The 19,374-nt window shown below is 45.9% G+C and overlaps 1 protein-coding gene across 1 annotated transcript in view; it reads left to right on the top strand.

Annotated features, from left to right (window-relative positions):
• Positions 1 to 19,374, top strand: part of GPC3 (glypican 3) — a 422,633-nt gene that overhangs the window by 178,170 nt on the left and 225,089 nt on the right. The gene's annotated exons all lie outside the window — the stretch shown is intronic.

Raw genomic sequence — 19,374 nt, 5'->3', positions numbered from 1 at the left:
CCTCATTCCTACCCAAGTTTAGAGGACGTAATGGTTTTCCCTTACAAGAACTATTTGCCTTCTAAAAGATAGCAGGCAATGTTCAAAGAAATGAATTTTTAAAAAATACTTATTTATTTTGGGGAGAGAGACAGAACGTGAGCAGGGGAGGGGCAGAGAGAGAGAGGGAGACACAGAGTCTGAAGCAGGCTCCAGGCTCCGAGCTGTCAGCACAGCCCGGTGCAGGGCTCGAACTCACAAACTGAGAGCTCAGGGCCTCAGCTAAAGGCACATGCCTAACCAACTGAGCCACCCAGGCGCCCCAAAGGAGTGCCTTTTCAAGGCGGATTTTTTGTTTTTGTTTTTGTTTTCCCCTAAAACAGAGTGTTGATCGTAGCAAAGCAGCAACAAAAGCAACGTTTGAACCGTGCTGTGTACAAAACTCCTTCCTGCGTATTGTTCTGTGCAGAAGACATAAGCAGTCCTGTGGTTTCTGTGTTCTATTCACACACGGTGAATGAACAAGCTAGATGACTCTGCCAAGCTCCCTAAAACAAGCACGTCCCCTGTGTGTCCCACGGGGGTCAAATACCCACACTCAGTATCTAACTCCTTCCTCTCCTGCCGGCCTCAATTGAAGTGGAAGTCGTTTTTTATTGAGGGAAGATTGGTATATAACGCTACGTAAAGGTGGCACCTTTGAGTTCCACTGCATACAAAAGGAGGTACTGTTAGGCTGAGGGGGCCCCCGTTCAGCTCATGGGCAGCTACCACGTGGGCCCATCGAAGCCAACGAGCCCAAAGACGCATCGACCAGACTTTCCTCTCTCATGGACACCATCATGATACCATCCGCCTGGCCAGCTCCTCTTTTCATTATTTACAGTCTGATCTTTCGGAGAAGGAGAGCCGGTTTGCTCTATTATTTTAGGTAGAGAAGCCTAAAATGAAGTATGAAATCTTAATGTGTTACTGAGCTCCGGTTGAATTTAAAATCGGCCTTTCTTCACTTGTGCTAAATAAGCCTTATAAAAAGGGATTTCTTGATGTTTTAGCAAACTTACTGTACTGAGAAAAGATTTGTCTACTGGAGACATCAGGAAACTTATAATTTCTTTTTTCAGGAAAAAGGGTATTTCTTCTTAATAGCTCTGGGAGGATTGAGAGGCTTAAGAAGAACAGGAGAAATTAGATTTAATAGTCATTTATGCACTCTAAACACAAAAACTAGGCACTTGTCCCCTCACCTTTAAAGAGACTTCAGGAACTGGGGCTGGTGTTTCAGAGAAAATTCCAGGGGCAGGTAATAGGAAGACATTTATTTTTGCGAGCACAACACCAGGTTTAAGTAAACATGGCAGCAGGTGATAAATATCATAGAGGTCTACTCATTCAGTCCCCTCTAGGCGTTCTATATGCTGGGCATTGTGCGCTGGGCTGTGGAATACAGGTGGATAGAAGAAGGTCTTTGCTCTTGAGTGCAAAGTCTGGGGGGAGGGGTGGGGGAGATAGACATGTGCCCAGCTGGGACATCTGATGGCGGCTGAGCCCATCTGGCTATAGTTAAGAATGTGGATTTCTAATCCAACGCTCAGGGGCAGGACCCGAAGGAGCAGCAGCAAGGCAATCCAGAAGAACTAAAATTCTGGCCAGGAAACCAAGACAGGAACTCTCAGGCAAGATAGAGTGTCGAGAGAGGCCAGGATGGCTGGAACTAACCCAGGTATGTGAATCATAGGAATTACCAAAAGCCCAGTTCTTGCAACCAGGATAAAAAGAGCAGGACTGGAGGCCCAAGGAGAGTTGACACTGAGCACTGGGGCTTCCTAGGAGCTTGCCTAGCTTTGGAGGTTATCCCGAACCTAGGCAGGGCTGGCCTGTGAGGAGTTCTAAGGAAGGCTTGTCTCTAGTCCCTCAGAAAACAGTGGTGATGAAACTGAATTAGTGTAACTATGGAGGCAAAGCCAAAAAATGTTATGATTCCTAGAAGACAGAGTTCCCTCTGCCGGTTTATAAATTGTACCACTTAAGCTGTTGGTTAGTTTGGAAAAAGGTATCCTCAAAAATCCTTATTTGAGTGGATTGAGTAATTGAGGTCATTGAGGCAGTGGGATGTCAGAGAAACCTCATCTATAAAGCACTGGACTGATCTGTAGGAATAGTTAATGTTCCAGACTTTGAGAAGGCTGCCTTTTTAAGCAGCTTCTGTTTTCAGGCTCAGATAAGGTATACCCAATTCCTAATTACTTTGCTTCAACTTAAAACCATTTGTCTTCTCCCAGTTCACACATTTCTTGAGACTACTGTAGCTAAGGTCTGAATTGTCAGTACATTTCTCTTCAGGCACGTTTAAGGATTTGTCATACATGATGGAGAGTCATGTTTTTATTTAAAAAAAATTAATGTTTATTTTTGAGAGAGAGAGAGAGAGAGCAAAAGAAAATGAGTGGGGGAGGGGCAGAGAGAGCGGGAGACACAGAATCCAAAGCCCGATGCGGGGCTCGGACCTACAAACCATGAGATCATGACTGAGCTGAAGTCGGACGCTCAACCACCTGAGCCACCCAGGTGCCCCGAGAGTCATATTTTTAAACTGTGGTCCTTTAAAAACTGTATCAGCTTAGGGTTGGTTTTGTACTTACACTTCAGCATACAGAAGTGAAATTTTGTTGATGTCTGTTGGAGATGGCTCTGATTGCCTTCTGAGTTGAAAAGAGAAAACTCTAAATTACTGAAATATTGAACTATGAAAAATGGCTCTAGTCACTGCCCATAAGGAATTTTGCTGCATGGAATGTACTTGAGTCCGTGTACTATATAGATGATGATTGCTTATTCAAGATGCTTACGAGAGGGCTAGCCCACCATTTTTCATATGGTAGCTGTTCAGGGGAGTAGAGTAGCATATTCTAGCACATAATGTGCTTTTCAAGCGTCAAGATAATTTATATGACTTGTAATATAACCTTTTAAAAACAGATTTTCAGTCCATAAGTATTTAGATACGTAAGATAGTAAACTTGTTTTACTGGTTTTTTCTTTTTGAAGATTTGAATGAAAAATTACACTTCACTGGATCGTTTTCCTGACAATCTATCTTATCGGAACTAAGCCAGGTTGTTCAGAATAGATGCTGGAAATTTTCTCTTGTCTCACCCAACCTTGACCAGGCATTGCAACGTGAATTTGGAATTGGGACCATGTGTGACCCTCATCCACTTATTTAATATCCAGTCCTAGCAAGGCATACGCAGACTCTTTGCCTTTGTAGTTTTTCATGGCTATGACCACTTTATGTGAATTACCACGAGGGAAAGACATGGTTCCTGACAGGCGGATAAAGGATAGTCTTTCCAGAGGACATTGTTCCTGAGGAATAGAACAGCTTTGTAAACGTTCCTCGCTCCTTTCAATTATTTCAGTTGTTTTCTGGTTGGAGTATATGCCGTATGTGTGTTAACTACTAAGTTTTCGAAACGTTCTATGACCCACACATCAGATTCTCGTCACTTGGCATATTTTAGACCGAAGCCACCATTTTGTTGACTTTTGAGACAGAGCTTGGTTCAGTTAAACAAACACACACTTCTCACGTGGCCCCTTCTGTGTCAGGCTCTGAGGTAAATACTGGGACGTAAAGATGAGAGACACAGCTCCTCGCCTCCACAGGCTCCTTCCTAGTCCAGTGGGGGAGACATGTGGGTAAATATTTTCAGTACCTCGTGACAAATTCAGATGGAGGTGTACAAAACGTGTGCCACTGGAGCCGATACAGACTCATCGTCTCTGCCTCTTAGAATGTGCTCTTCCCCCTCGCCGCTCGCCAGATAGAGTTTTATGAAATGGTCCCTAAACTAGACTGGGAAGCCATTAGCGTCTTCAGTCACTTAGTAGTAGCCAGAGTTTAATCACAGGGAAGAGTATTAGCGGTGGAGATGCTGTGGAGATCCAGTACCTTTAGGCTCTGCGATACCTGGGGCCACGGTGGAGGCAGGTTTACAACCCCGATGCAGGTTTGTGGTGTTTCTCTTCCACAGGGCGGATTGGGAAAAGACAACGAGTGGAAGCAGGAGGTGGAAGAGATATGGGAGAAAGCCAGAGAGGCCCCGGGAGGAAGGAGTAGAGAAAACAAAGCACATACGGTCCCGTTCTCGCCCCCCAGTCCCCAGCTACCTGCCTTCAGGGCTAAAAAGGTGACCGACCCTGGTGTAGACTTCATAGATTTTCAGTAAGCTATATTTAGCCGTCCACTCCTTCCATTCCTTCTTAGCTAATTTCACCCAAACGACGAGGCCTCCTTTGTGCTTAGGGACATTCTCAAGCACTTACGTTCTTATCCTGGAATTCACGGGCCCTGCTCTGGTCTGTGTTTTATTGCTTTCAGCTTACTTCCTGTTCTCTTGATTAAAAACTAGAGCCTCGTAGAAATGATAAGTTAAAAATGGAGCAGACAGCAAGTATTGCTTACCGGTGTCCACACCCTGTCCAGGTGAAGCGAATCTAGGGCACTTGGGATTCAAAGCACTAAATGGAACCAGCTTTCCGCATATGTCTTGTTCAAAGGGAAAAACAAGTGCTTTAGAAGCTTCGCTTTTCTGAATTTTCAGTGGAGTTATTTAAATAAGTTTAGGGCTGTTTATTTTTTTCTTCCATTCTGCTGTTTCGTGTGCAGATGGAGGAGAAGCCTCCTACGTTAGCCTGGTTTAAATGATGCTGAAAGGGATCCATTTGCTGGCACTGTCACGGGGCTGACTGAAAATGATCACCTCCGACAGCCCAAGATGGACCAGCTCTTTCTTTTTCACCTCCTGAGGGTTGAAACACTCTCAACTTTATTAACAGGAACTTGCAGGGAGAAGCCTGCTAAGCTTATCTGGTTCCAAATGAACACTCGAATTCATCAAAAGCTTACAGGGAGGCTGTGCAGGTTTATAGAAGAAATACCCTGCAAAAGCCTCTCAGAGGTCCAAGGCAATGATCTGGTGCTGAAGCTAGAGTTTGTTGGTTTTCCGCGCAAATATATAGGCTGATAGCATTGCAAGCAGAGCGCAGTTGTAGCCGGAGGGGTTGTGTGTAAGATTGGAGCCCATAAAAGGATGTACCTACGGTGCAGAGTTAGGATATTCTGAGTTTGGTGACTTCAGAAAAACTATGAGGGAAAATCTGTTTGGATGGAAGACTTGAAATATATTTATTAAGGGCATCAAACCTTTCATTTCACGAGAAGGTATGGTTAACATTAAATTTATATACATCATAGCAGCGAAGCATTCAAAAGCAATAGAACATGCCATCACAATAGAAATTCACATATTGAATGGTTTTGGATTCTCATTAAGCCCTTAAATTTCATAATAGAAATTATGTGCATATGCCCATACATGTTAAGTGTAACAAGTTTTTCTTTATATGTGCTTTCAGGCGCACATTTAATATTGTAGCAGGCAATTTTTGGATTTAATTATACCCCTCTTTTTTTTAACTCCCCAACTTATAATGGGTACGGTGTTTTAATTACAATGTATTTCCACCAAGTTACAATGATAAATTTCTTGGGGAGGCAAATAATCAGCTTGTAATGTCAGCTTCTTCTGACGCCAGGAGTTGGCTTTTTTTTTTTTTTTTTTGGTGATAACCTTGGATAATCATAAACCAAAATATTATCATGATCATTTTATTATATTACTCTACTGAAAGAGAATCCATCAAAAGGAACATTGCACCGGGCAGCCCTTTGTATAACGGCCTTTTGTTACAACGAAACGTGGCTCCCTCCCCTAGTGTGTACAGAGCAACCCAGGACACTTCTGGCAGCTGGCCATGGAGTCTGTCCTGGCTTTGGCAAGAACAGATGGTTTTGGGGTCTGTTGTTCACATTTGATTTCCATGTTCCACATTTTGAATGAAGTCTTTACTGAACCCTTTGTCCTGCAGTCTGCAGCTCCTCACGTCGCGGGGAGGGGCAGTTAGGCGCCGTTCCCCGACATGCCAATTTGACACCCGAGTCCTGCCATTTATCCGGAACTTGGATTCCCCCTACCTCTGGCCCTCTGCTGGAGGGAAGCAGTAGGCGTGGGTATACTGCCCTCCCGTGTCCAGCTCAGAGAGGTGCCGGGGAGCCAGAGCTCTGAACTCTAGGAACCAGGGGGAGGCAAATACTTGAGCTCTCTCTCTTGCACTTGGGGGCGGCTGTAGAGGCACCTGCTGGAATGCCAGACCCTCATCATGACATGCTAGGGCTGAGTGCCGTTGAGTGCTGCCGCAGTCCGTACACCTGCAGCTCTGGGAGGGACTTGGAGCTCATCCATTTCGCCCCCTTCCTTGTTTGGTTCTGCACGTGTTTATTGAGCATCTACTATGCCTTCGGTTTCCAATTTGACGGACGTTTATTGGCACCTTCTGTGTGCAAGGCACTGTGGCTAGGGATACAGCAGTGAGCAAGATGTGGTGACACGGGGAAACCCCTGGCATCACAGAATTTAAATTCTATTGGCGGGACTGGGGCTGGAGGGCAAGGAGACAGCAAACAAGGAAGTAATGGATGAATGCATAGATGGATGGATGGATGAATAAGGCAACTTAAATTTTATCATAGGTGCTGTGAAAATAAAGTAGAGCAGGGCAGAGGTAAAGAGGGGTGTGGGTGGTGGTGACGGATAGGGTGGTGAGGAAAGTGCAGAAGAGGAGGGCGTGTTTGAAAGGAGAGCCGAATGAAGTGAGGGAACAAGTCATTTGGAACATGCGAGGGAACTGAGGTCAGAGGGAGGGGGAGAGACTGTCCGAAATACTCACAGCTTCTTCATACCTCCCTGATTCCAACGCCCTGAATCCAACGATTCCCTATGAGCTCTACCTGTGTAAAATAACAGAAAAAATAATTATGGAGCTTCTTCTCTATACCAGGTAGACGGCTAGACCCTGGATTAGGAAGAGACATGCAAACATGAATTAAGGTGACTGTCTTGCTGTTTAGAGGCTTAATGTCTAAATGTTTGTGTCTGACAGGTATCTTTTGCATGGAATCGTCCCGACTTCGGCTCAGGTCATGATCTCACAGTTCGTGAGTTCGAGCCCTGCGTCAGGCTCTGTGCTGACGGCTCGGAGCCTGGAACCTGCTTCGGATTCTGTGTCTCCCTCTCTCTGCCCCTCCCCGTCCATGCACACGCGCGTGTGCACGCTCTCTCTCTCTCTCTCTCTCTCTCTCTCTCTCTCAAAAATAAACACTAACAATTTTTTTTTCAAAAAGGAAAAAAAGAAGAAAAGTCAGCAGTCACCCTCACGAATGGCACACTTATTGCTCCAATATACCATTGCAATCCTGCAGTGTCTGGGACCAGCCCCCCGAGTGCCGGGTGGCCTGTGTGCCTTAGAGGTTGGGTTTCAGAGGAGCCGCACCATCAGGTCACTCGCGCTTGCTTCCCCTACCTCCCCAGCCCTGGCCCGGCAGGATGGCTGCTCCTTGTATGCTCCACGATTCCTTGTCGGTAGGGAGGGTTGTCCTGGCCTGCTCTGAAATGAGCCGAGTCAGGGGGACTCCGCGGAGGGAAGGTCTCTATTATTCACCAAGTGGCGGGGCGATGCTCAAAGGTCATCGGATTCAGAGACAGGGTCAAAGCACTAATGAACTGGAACCCTCACCCACGTGGCAGTGCCGTCCCTTACGAGAGACGGAGGAGATGGCTGCCTTTGTGGAGAGCCCACCCCACACGCACTTTCTGTCATGCCCTCTGCCCTCTCTGCTCTTACCTCCCGGCTCCTGTTCCTTTCATGGGGCTATGTGTACTGTGTGCTTTGGCCTAGGGTCTGCCTTCAGAAGAATTAGCCGCCTTTCCTCATTGCTTTTTACAAAATGTTTCCAAGATTGGATGGGAGGATTTCTCTAGTGGACCTTTAAGGGCTGATTTTCATCTCTCTCAAATCAATTATCGTGGGTAAATATGGTGTCATATCTGACAGCGTAATTGCGGACATGACTTCGAACATACCAGTAGGTGTGTTTGTAGGGCTGTAGTAGGTGACTGGCTTGGCCTTTATTTACCTCTGGTTTTTCTACGACCGAAGGAAAAGGTTTTTTTAATGAGCATTTTTGGAGCACAGAAATTTCTAGCAGAAAACATGTCCTTTTGGAAGATAAGTGTATTTCATCTTCTACAATAACGTACCCTTTTCTCTCCCCACCACCGACTCCGAGACTGACACATGTGACAATCAAAAAATGAGAGTTTGAAGTGAAATACGAGGAGTCTAATCTGAGGTCAACTTTTAGTATGGCCTGTGTGAGTGTAATCAATCTCCTGAGGAAATGATCGCCTCCTCTCTCCAGGGAGAGAAATGTTCCATGTGGCTGGTGGGAGGGGAAGACATTTTTTGCCTCTGGTACTTGCTGATATCCAGGACCTCTCTGCTACCCAGACTTCTTTCTTGGGCCTTTCAGACTCATTCCCATCCTCTCTCCTCCTCTTCCTCTTCCTCCCTCATAAATCAGCCAGTATATCTTTTTTGTGGCAGATCTCCGCTTCTGCCCCGCCGTCTTCCAGCCAATTGACTCCTCATTTATCAGTTAGCAACTAATTGTGCCCTGATTACCCTAGCCTTCTCCCGGCCCTGGCCCTGGCCGGGGAGGAACCCGCACTCATTGACCTCATTTCATTGTATATCTTGCATCAGCACTGTTTGGGAAAGAAGTGATAGCCTGGGGGGGGGGGGGAGCTTCAATAAAAACAGTAGTTAACCAGGACTTCCCCAAGTTTTCAGCTGACTGGGAATTTTTCCCTCTCGGAAATTCTTCGCCAAGTGCTGTCTGCCCTCGTTTGCCACTGTATTTGGTAAGGTTGTAGGATCACAAAATGATCCATTTGGGCTGATCTTAAAGTGATAATAGCTTATATTGGCACAGTGCTTGCAAGGCATTTCTGCATTTGGCTCACGTTCCTCCTGTCACAACCCTGTGAAGGATGTGGGATCATCCCTGTGGGATGGGGAGGCAGCAAACTAGTTGAAAGCACTGCAGACTCAGAATCAGAAAACCGGGTCTCAGTTGGTAGCCCGTGGAGGGGACAGATGTCCCCTGAAGACTCTAGAAGTAGGCTGTTCTCTCATAATTAAACTTTAAACAAGATGCAATAGATCAAAGCAGAGAGATGTCACTGGAAGGTATTAGCATCGTTAAAGAAGTGACGTGTCAATGAGAACAGAGGCTGGAGAGGGTAACTAACGCCCTTCTGCAGAGCCTGTCAGTTTTAAGGGCCTGGGTGTCAAAGGGCCAGTTCCTAGCTCTGTCTTCACTGTGGAGACCTGATGCCACTGAACACTTACCTGATTTAACTAACTCACCTGGTGATGATTCCAGGCTCCCCGGTCAACCTTCTGGTTGTAATCCATCTTTTCACGGAACTTGTCTATGGAGAGTGTGGCCCGAGAATGTGAGAATCTGGTCCCCTTAGTAGTAATCATTCATATTGCAAGTCGGTACTTAGGCATTCGAATTGTATATGCCAGTTTCTTGGGAGCTTCTTAAAAACATTTTTTGAGCTCTACATCCAACACGGGGCTTGGTGACACCTTTCATTATTGTCAATGTTCTTTGGAGCATCTAAGGATCTTTGTATTTGTCAGCTGCGTAGCCTCAGGCAAGTCATTTCTCCTCTCTGAGCCTCAGTGTCTGCCTCTTCAGAGTGCTTTGGAATCTGTACAAATGTAAGGTGGTAGTCTGATGAGGAGGAGGAAGAAAGACAACCAGGTTGAGGTTTGTCATCAAAAGTAATTTGTCTAAATCATGTGCGTAGCTGATGGCAGCCAAAAGTAGCATTTGACCCTTACTGTATTCTTCTCTACTGATGGATGTGCACAGGGCAAGAAGTGGCTGTGACATGAGGTGGGGATAGGAAGGCAGAAATGGAGAAGACTTGTGAGCAGGTGAAGGCAGTGTAACCCTTGTATCAGAGTCGAAACAGTGAGGCTGAGTCATACCTGAGAAGAAGGACTTTGTCACACAGCATTGGAGAATTCGTCATAGTGAGAAATGCCTAATCCCACAAGTGAGTCCCTTGGTGCCTTCGCCAAGGATCCGAACAGACCCCTACGTTCAAGTTTTACTTCTGCCCACCTTCTAGGTCTTGACCTAGAGCACAGGAGCAGGGCTTTTCCCCTAAAGTTTTGTCATGCCCTTTGGTTGCTAGATCTCTTTACCTGATGTCATTTCCCTTGGACCGTTGCAGATACTTCTGGATCTTATGTATACATCTCATCAGAAATCTTAGCAGGCAGAGACATAATCATTGTTAACCCCCAGGGGTTAAGACAGTGCCTGGAAAAATGTGAATGAAAGTCTGCGTCACCGGCTTACCGAATGAAGGTCTCTTTGTGAATGAACGTCTGTCCTATCTTCTGCCTTCCAAGTCCTGATGATGATAAGAGTAAAAGAGAGAGTGGCCACGAGTAGTGGAATTGAACCATACTTAACTGGAGAGAGAGAGAGAGAGAGAGCATGAGCAGGCGAGGGGCAGAGAGAGAGAGGGAGAGAGAGAATCCCAAGCAGCCTCCGCGCTGTCAGCACGGAGCCCAGTGTGGGGCGTGAACCCACGAACCATGAGATCACGACCTGAGCTAAAATCAAGAGTTGGACGCTTCACCCACTGAACCACATTTTACATATGTGAGCACAGAGGCCTTGGAAGATGGAAGCCACTTCCTGAGATCATACAGTTAGCGACAGAGGTGGGACCAGAAGCCAGATCGGCTGATTTAGGATAGGATAGGATAGGATAGGATAGGATAGGATAGGATAGGATAGGAGTTGTTGAGCAGAGGACGGATCTGATCTCTAGTTGGAGGCAGCCTGGGGTCTTTTAGGCACCTACCACTACTCTCTGTTTAGTCCACCCTGTTCAAATTTCCTTTGTGCTCAAGGGGAATGGTTAATTGGATTCCTAGAGATTCCTCACCACTTGTCCAGTGTTTCTCATGTCTAGAACCAAAGCCTGACCACTGGAAGGAGTAAAGACCATCCACAGCGTGGTGGGGAAAAATTCCAACAAGGTAACCGTCGTTTGTTACAGTCATGGACTTCGCCATGGGATCCTTGGGAAATCCAGGAGTGTTTCCTTTACATGGCCGTTGCTAAGGAGTGATAGACAAAAATGTACGCATTCCAAAATCAGGTTAATGATACACGATTGTGTCAGATTCCTGATCCCTTTGGCAAATGTTAGAGGCTCCGATCTGTTCTTCCTGGGTGTAATTTTTTGAGGCTCGGGTAGTGTCGTGGACTAGGGATTTGAATGGCCCTAGTTATTTAAGACTATAGGAAATCCTACAGAAATGGAATTGTGCTGGGATCCCAGTGCTTTGTGATTATTTTCCATCGCTGTAAATAGTATTAAGTGCCACATTACTATCCGTCTGACCTGACAAAGGAGTCAAATAACCACTACAGGTAGGGTCCTGCGGTAATTCCTTTGTTTTTGTCCACCTACCAGACAGCTTGTGTGTGCAGTTATAAATATTTGACTTTGAACTTTTTATCAGTGAAGACAGATGCTAGATTGTGTTTAAAAATACTATTGGGTTTTCATACATACTATATAAAATATGTATTCTTTATTTTGACAGGATTATGCGTAAAGGAGCCTTTTGATGAGAGACATTTGTCTTTTCTAGGTCTTTTCTCTCTGGTGATTTGCTGTAACATTTTATAAATCAAAGAGCTTATTGATCTATAGATTTCATATTATACTGTGCATGAAGAGCTGTTGCTACATTACCGGAGAAACTGACTGCCATATAGTCAGGGTAAAACATATTGATTTTCATGGACTATAGTATTTGCAGAAAGAACATGTTGAATTTTAATTTCCTGAGAATGTCAACTCGCCTTGCCTGTCAAGAAATTAATCTGGGGCTAGTGTTTACTGATGTGATATCAGTCTCACATACCTGATCAGACATCATGCCATCTTATTACATAGATATCTTTCAGAGGCATTGCCAACGCTTACATTCAGAATCCCATCTTTTCTTCTGAGGATGTGCCCTTAGCAGTAAGTAAGCAACCAGTCAATGCAAAAACCAGTACCTGGCACCTATTAAGCCTTTAATTTTAGATACCATTTATTGAAATCTTACTAATGCCTGGCGTGGTACCAAGCTGTCTATCTCTATCTATATTTATATCTATCTCATTTAGTCCTCAAAATAAATCCTGTGAGGTTGGTACTATCATTTCCCTTTTGCAGATGAGAAACTGAGGCTCAGAGAGGTCACGGAACTTGCCCGTAGTCACCTGACCTGTAGCCCATAAAAAGTGATAGAGCTGTGGTTTGGACCTAGTTTACTTGACTCTGGAGTCTGCTTAGCTGTAGTGCTTCTGGCAGACAGCCTGGAATTGGATTTGAGATATTGAAATCTACCTTGTCTCTGACAAACAGCAAAGATCACCGCCCCCCCCCCCCCCGCCACCACTTTCCCAAGCAAAGGCAGAAGAGGGACTCCTACCTGGTGGCAAGATCTGTGCTCGAGCAGTGCTGGTAACGGCTGTCTGCATCTACAAATAAAGGCCCCTAAGGGGAGTTTCTGTCAAGGAACTTCCCATACTGGTGTATTTTAAGACCTGAATTTCAAATGGAACCACCTCAACATTTCCTACAGATTTACTGTTTCCGAAAGGGAAAAACCCAGTGGTTACTTTAAAAACAGAAGAAAGAGCAAAGCCCTCATGTGCAAGGGAATGATTGTCCAGAATAGGCAAATCCATAGGGACAGAAAGTAGAGGAGCGGTTGCCAGGGCCAGGAGAGGGGAGCAGAGAGAATGGGGAGTGGCTGCTAATGTGTCTAGGGTTTCTTTTTTGGAGTGATCAAATTGTTCTGGAAGCAGACAGTGGTGATGGTTGGGCACCTTTGCGCATATACCCCAAACCACTGGATTGTGTACTTTAAAGGGGTGAATGTCATGGTATGTGAATTATATCTCAGTTTTTTGTTTTTTTTACAAGAAGGAAATCTAACATCTGCTTAGAGCATCCTTGTCCTTGGGGGTTCACAGCACTCTGGGATGCCTTTTGTGGCCTATGACTTTTGGCCAAACAACAGTGAGTGGCTTTGAGATCAGCTTTGCCCAGGAGCTGGTCAGCATGGGCTCCTTCCTGGTTACCAATGGAGATTTTTAACTCCCTGATTACAAATTTCCTATGAAAGTCAGAGGACCAGTTTGGATCCCTCCCTCTCTGCAGGATACTGAGGTAAGGGCTGGGTTTTTTTTTTCCTTAGAAGGAATGTGAATAAAGTGTAACTCCCCCAAATAAGTTGATTTATCTTGAAGTGCAGCAATTTGCTACCCGTGCGTTTTTCAGAAAGCACTAATCAATTCCAGGTCAGAATCAGTTAAAGCGCCCCACAAATTGATAGTGAGGTCTTAAAAAGGCTCAGCAGCTTTGGAACGTTAAATTTACTTGCTGTAAATTTGGAATAAGAACATAAAGAATCACTTTCCAGCAAGATGATGAAAATTCATCATGTTCATTATGTGTTTCTTCAGAAGCACACTACATTAATTTTCCAGCTCAACTAAGTGGAGGAAGTAAGGTTTCTTGTTACCAAAACATTGCTCTGATGTTTAGAGAGGCGGTCCAGTTCCATTAATGAATCCAATCTGCTCCGACTTGCGATACTGTTTAATGTGTCCTAAAAACCCTAATGTTGGGAAGTGTCATACGAACCAGTATCAGGTTTTTTCCCCCTTAAAACAAGGCCCAGGTGTTTATAAAACGTAGTTTTGTTTTCCAAGGATCCAAATGCTTACAGTCAGCTCTTGGCTCTCCGTGTTAATGGAGGAGAGAGCAGTGGTGTGGCCCTTCTGCAAATAATATCTCTTCGCCTTTGGGTATTTATCGGTACTCACTTGCCTCTGGAGGATACAGCAGAGTGAAGGAAGGAGGAAAATGACGGAGCTCCTCCGGTCGGCATCTCCTCAAAGCCTTCTAAAGGTATCTGTCCCACCCTAGACCCTGCTGGAGAACAATAGCATTGCCTCTGAGCCCAAAGAAGCCTTCTGCCAGCTAGATGAAAAACTGAAGTATTTTCGTGTTCCAAAGGCCTCTGGCTCGGTTGCAGGCCAGCATACAGAAGTGAAGAAGCAAGGCGAGGCGAGGCAAAGCGTTTCTTTGCTTAACTTTGTTAATAAGAATGTGAAAACAAGGCAGTCCACCCTGGGTACCCGGGACTTGCCGGCACATGGCTCCAGGGCCCTGTAAACCACGGCTTTCCAGCTCAGCTCGAGGGACCCCAGAAAACTCTGCAAATCTACACTGTGGTCTAGATGCCCTTCACACCACCTGAAACGCAGCCTGGGTTCTTGTGAATGGTACGGGCCGTTGAATAGTTCCTGAAAATGCCGCCCGGACGTGCAGATCAGGAAGGGGAGGTTGCGCGGAGGCTTCCCGTGGTCCCAGCACCTCCGGGTCTGTGCTCCCTGGCTCTGCCTGGCCTCCATCTGCTTGGGCCGTCCTGGCCATGCTGAGTTCTGTGACACCTGTACCGTGAGCACTTTGCTGGCCGGACGTCTGCTGTGGCTGCACAGGCCTCTCTGAGTACCCCCTGCCTAGTGACCCTGTGACGTCTGGCAGCCAACGCCGGCCTAATGAGCTCTTGGGGCTAGCCTCTGCTAACCTGTTTCCTTGCTGTCAGAGTTGAAAGCTTTAGCAGCCTGTTTCCGTAGATGTGGCACCTATTTTTGTGACAGAGCTCTGTTACCATGGGAACCAGGCATAGAAAGTCTATATGATAGGCATCCAGTCTAAATCTCTCTGGTCATTTCTTGGTTGTCAGTGCTAATGGAAGGAAGCAGAAGCATGAGTAACCCGATGGAGTAGATGATCCAAGATTCATTTGTGTTTCATGTTGGGATGGGCATGTGCGGTCCCTCGGGTGGCCGTGTATGAACAGAGACTGCTGTAAGTCTGGTCGGGGTTTCTGTCCGTATAGTAAGGTGCTAGGAGAGGAAAGCCAAGAGGAAATGGGGAAAAGGAGAAGAAGAAGAGGGAGGGAGAGAGGATAGAGAGGGGCATATGGATTAGGAAATGTAAAGAGACTTCCTGAGAGGTGCAATATTTCTGTGAGTTAAAACAGGTGAATGCTAAGTGCTTCCGAAGGTAGCTGGCCTTGCTCGGCTGGGCTCTCCTTTGCCTTCTGTTCACTAAATGGAACCTCAGATTTGCATTTCTATCACAGTTTCGAGCTTGATTACTCTAACAAGTGCTCCTCAGATAGATGGCCACCTTTTTATTATACTTTCCATACAGATGAAATTTAGCAAGTGGTAGTAATTACGGTGAAGGTCCCAGCCTCTAGCAGAGAATGTGAACTTGCAGAGTACCTGATTAGCCGTGATGTTGCTTTGGTGCTGGGCCAGGGGTGGAGGGCTAATACTCTGTCTCCCACAGAGAAGATGGAAGCGAATGTCTGGGGTCGTCCCTAAGTAGGATCCCCCTGGTGGCATTTAGGGCTGTCTCTTCTCGGAGCAGTTGCTATTTTGGGAATGGGCTCGCTGATGAATCACTGGTTTGCACGATTTATGGAGGTTTTTTGCAAATGACAGGGCTTCTGACCCACAAGGAATCATGAATTTCTGTTCTTGGAAGTACGGGAGAAGATTCAAGCCCCTAGGAACCCTAAATAAGCTGTTAAGGGCATAGGAGAGGTCGGATTTCACACCAGCAGGAGATGCCTTGAGGATGAGGATCATGCCTGATTCTCTTTTGGGCTCTTGGAACCCTTAGTACAAGTGCCTGGCACAGAGCATGTGCTCACGGTACACAGGGACAGAGGCTAAGCAGGTAAGGGGTGCTTTTAGCTTTTGCATTTTTCTGGCTTTGTCCAGTTCCCTTACTTCCAGCTTGCCTCGTCCCCCCTTCCCAGGGCACGCCCACACCTAGTTTCTACTTCATCAGCCTTGTCCAAGGGTTTCAGAAGAGAAGTCTACTCCAATGTATCACTTCTGCCAAACGATCTGGAAGTCCCCTTTGCAAATACAAGAAGTCAGCCGGTAAAGATACGGGTGCAAGTTATTTTCTCGGTTTGTCAAAAAGGTGCTTTATTGGTCTCCCGTCAGCCTGGCCTTAAAGCCATTTTGTGGAGTCCCCAGTTGCCTCATTTTGAGCCATGACACCTGGCCCAGCTCTAGCCTCTGTGATCCTGGCAGTGTAGCCAGCCAGCTGTGACAGTCGCCATCTGGCCTGGCCTTTCACTCTTCCCGCATCAGGACTGACTAATGTGACAGGAAAACATTCCCATTACATTTTTGTGGATGAGGCCGACCAGTAGATTTGCTTTTGAAGTGAGGGAGATGAGACCGAGAGAGATTTCCTTCTAGCCCATATTGCCAGAGATCTTTCCATCAGCGAGGCAGTGGGAAAAGCAAATAGAGAGCCGCTTTTGCACATGCCGGGGATCAATGCAGAGACAAAAACAACAAAAAAATACAGGATTAAAAAGAAACAAACTGTAAGGCTGCAGTCAGGGGGAGGAAATACAATAGCTTTCATACCAAGAACATCATTTCTGCAATAATTTTCAATAAGTCGGTGGGAGCACTGTAATTCCACAGGGCTTGAGATATGAGAAAAATAAAGTAAATATTTGGAATAAGCCATTATGGAGAAAGGTCCCCGAAGAGTTGCTGTTCACTGTGGCTGTCCTATAATGAGACCGAGACAGAAATCCTTTGGAGCCTTTTGGGGAAGTTTTTATCCAGGTGCTCAGGTTCATTGTTTTCCTTCCCTCTGGGGAGCCAACAGGCCAAGTTGACCGCAAGGGGTTTGATCGAGGTGGTGATGTCGCCCACTGATCTCCTTCTAGACCATTAGCCATGGAACCTGCCTCATTTCTAGGCTAAGGACCACGTTTCTGGAGGGTGGCTGTCACTGGGACTGCAGTTCCAGTGTTGTCAAAGCAAGTTGGTAGGTAATTATATGTTCCCGTCGAGATTGCTTTCAGAGCTGGGTAATTATTGTGAACCTGACTCGCTGGAGCTCACAATTAGCTCAGGTCCGGGCTTCCGAGGCCACCAGCAAGTACCTGTCTTTCAGGCAGGGTAATCTTGGACGCAGATTGGTTCTCTTAAATGTCATAGGGCAGAAGGGCATTTAAAATGAGGTACGGCTGAACTCTCTAGGAAAGCGGAAGCTGTTATTAAAACAAAGTACGAAAGCAAATATTATACCATTAAAACAAAGCCCCCCGCCCCCACCCCGGGGAGGGACAAGTAAGAAAAGCGATGCTCTGAAATACGTGGACAGTTTCAAGGTTTGATATAATTAAAACTATTTCTTAAGGGTAAAGAGAAATGAACTTTACTGTTGAATAGTTAGGAAGCTGTAAACTTCTTTCCTGGCCTCCAAATAGCATCATTCTCTTCTTTTCTTTCCCACTGAAATAACTCCCAAAACTGTAGTGCCTCTCCATAGCTTGTAAGATCAAACCTCAACTCTGTGGCATGGCGCCTGGGTCCCTTCTCAGCCTGGCCCCAGCCTGCTTCCGGCCTCCTCTTTCATATGGTCCCCGTAACCATCTCATCTCATCTCATCTATTCACACGGCATTTATAGAAAGGCACCATGTGCAAGACGTTGCTAGGTGTGTTGTGATCTAACGCCACATCGCTTCACCTTGGTGGGGGGCTTTATTAGTTCACCATGCATCCCATTAAAAAAATTATGAGGTGAGGTTGTAGCAATGGCCTGGGGGCGTGGGGGGATGCCGCTAGGATGTGGTGGGAGGGGGAGGAGAGGAACCAGTGAAGGAGTCTGAAGAAACACCAGTGAATAACAAAAATGATGGATGTGACCCACCCCGTTTTTGGTTTTCAGTGATTTTCCAAATTCCTGTGACCTCCCCTAAAATCAGGCAAGATGAAGTTGGCTAAGCAAGCTACGATGTATTACCGGCACGGAACACTGCATAACTAGATGGAAATGTGTATGTGAACTAATGTAATGAGTAGTAGTTAACGTCGATTGCTTTTTATATACCCGGCACTGTTCTTTTTTTTTTTTTTTTAACGTTTATTTATTTTTGAGACAGAGAGCGACAGAGCATGAACGGGGGAGGGTCAGAGAGAGAGGGAGACACAGAATCCGAAACAGGCTCCAGGCTCTGAGCTGTCAGCACAGAGCCCGACGCGGGGCTCGAACCCACGGACCGCGAGATCATGACCTGAGCCGAAGTCGGACGCTTAACCGACTGAGCCACCCAGGCGCCCCTACCCGGCACTGTTCTAAGCCTCTCACAGTTTTATGGTGTAATCCTCAGGACAGCCTTCTGAGGCTAGGTGCTATTAATATTCTGATTTTACAGGAAGAGAATCCGAGGTACAGAAAGGTTAAGTGACTGGCTCAAGGTCACACATCTAGCATGTAGCAGAGCCGGGATTTGAAAGGATGGATTCTGGCTTCAGAGTTTATGCTTTTAACTGCTATACTACATTTGTCTCCGTACATGAGAAAGAACATCAAAAAGTGTGTAAAGCTAGCTATGCACGTATGACTACATTGACAGAGACAATTTGCAGTAATACAAATGAGTGGATTTAACGTTAAATTCGTTCTTCCGTAAAGAAGCTCAAATTCCTAAGAGAAAGGAAAGAGTGAGAATAGTTCTGTGTCATGGAGGTCAAGGGAAAGCAATTTAGGAAGGAGGATATCAACAGTGTCAAATGTCAACTGAGTCAGTAATTAACTTAATAACTTGAAGCAAGTCACTTAGCCTCCTTTGTAATTGTTTCCTCATCAGTAAAATGTGCTATTGCCTTACAGCTATCTTTTGAAGATTAATGAGAAAATGTTAATAAAGTCCTTGTGGTTTCCTTCGGTAATAAAGACTTTTTCAAAATACCAAGCACAATTGCAGACCATTTGCCAAGGGGTAAAAACCGAAGGCAGAATGCGTGTGGATTTTCCAAGTCTTGTGCGGCCAGCTAAGATGTTTGATGTTTTTCAGTTCTGGTTGGGTGGCAACATGACCTGCAGTGTTTTCGTATTTGGAAGGGAGAAAAAAGGAAGCAGGTTGCTAGTTTGGTGTCATGTCGACGGATTGACTCAAGTTTTCATTTCTCAGCATTCGCCGTGGCACGGTGTGAACCGTCCACGATGGCCCGTGTTGACTCCTCTTTCATTTGTTTACCCACACCCATTCATCTAGCAAACATACGTGGAGATTCTCCTGTATGCCCAGAACCTATCTGGGCGTTGGAGTTAAGATGAATGAGACACACAGGTCTTGCCTCAGAGCACTCGTGCCGAGGAGGTGAATTTGGAAGCATAGACTGTCGCGACACTTCGGTGTGTACAGTTGAGTCTGGGCTGTGCCCGCCACGTACTGTGGAAGCACAGAGGAGAGAGACCAAGAT

The sequence above is a fragment of the Neofelis nebulosa genome, chromosome X, assembly GCF_028018385.1.
Source record: "Neofelis nebulosa isolate mNeoNeb1 chromosome X, mNeoNeb1.pri, whole genome shotgun sequence".
Lineage (NCBI taxonomy): Eukaryota > Metazoa > Chordata > Mammalia > Carnivora > Felidae > Neofelis > Neofelis nebulosa.
This window is presented reverse-complemented; position numbering and strand designations above follow the sequence as displayed.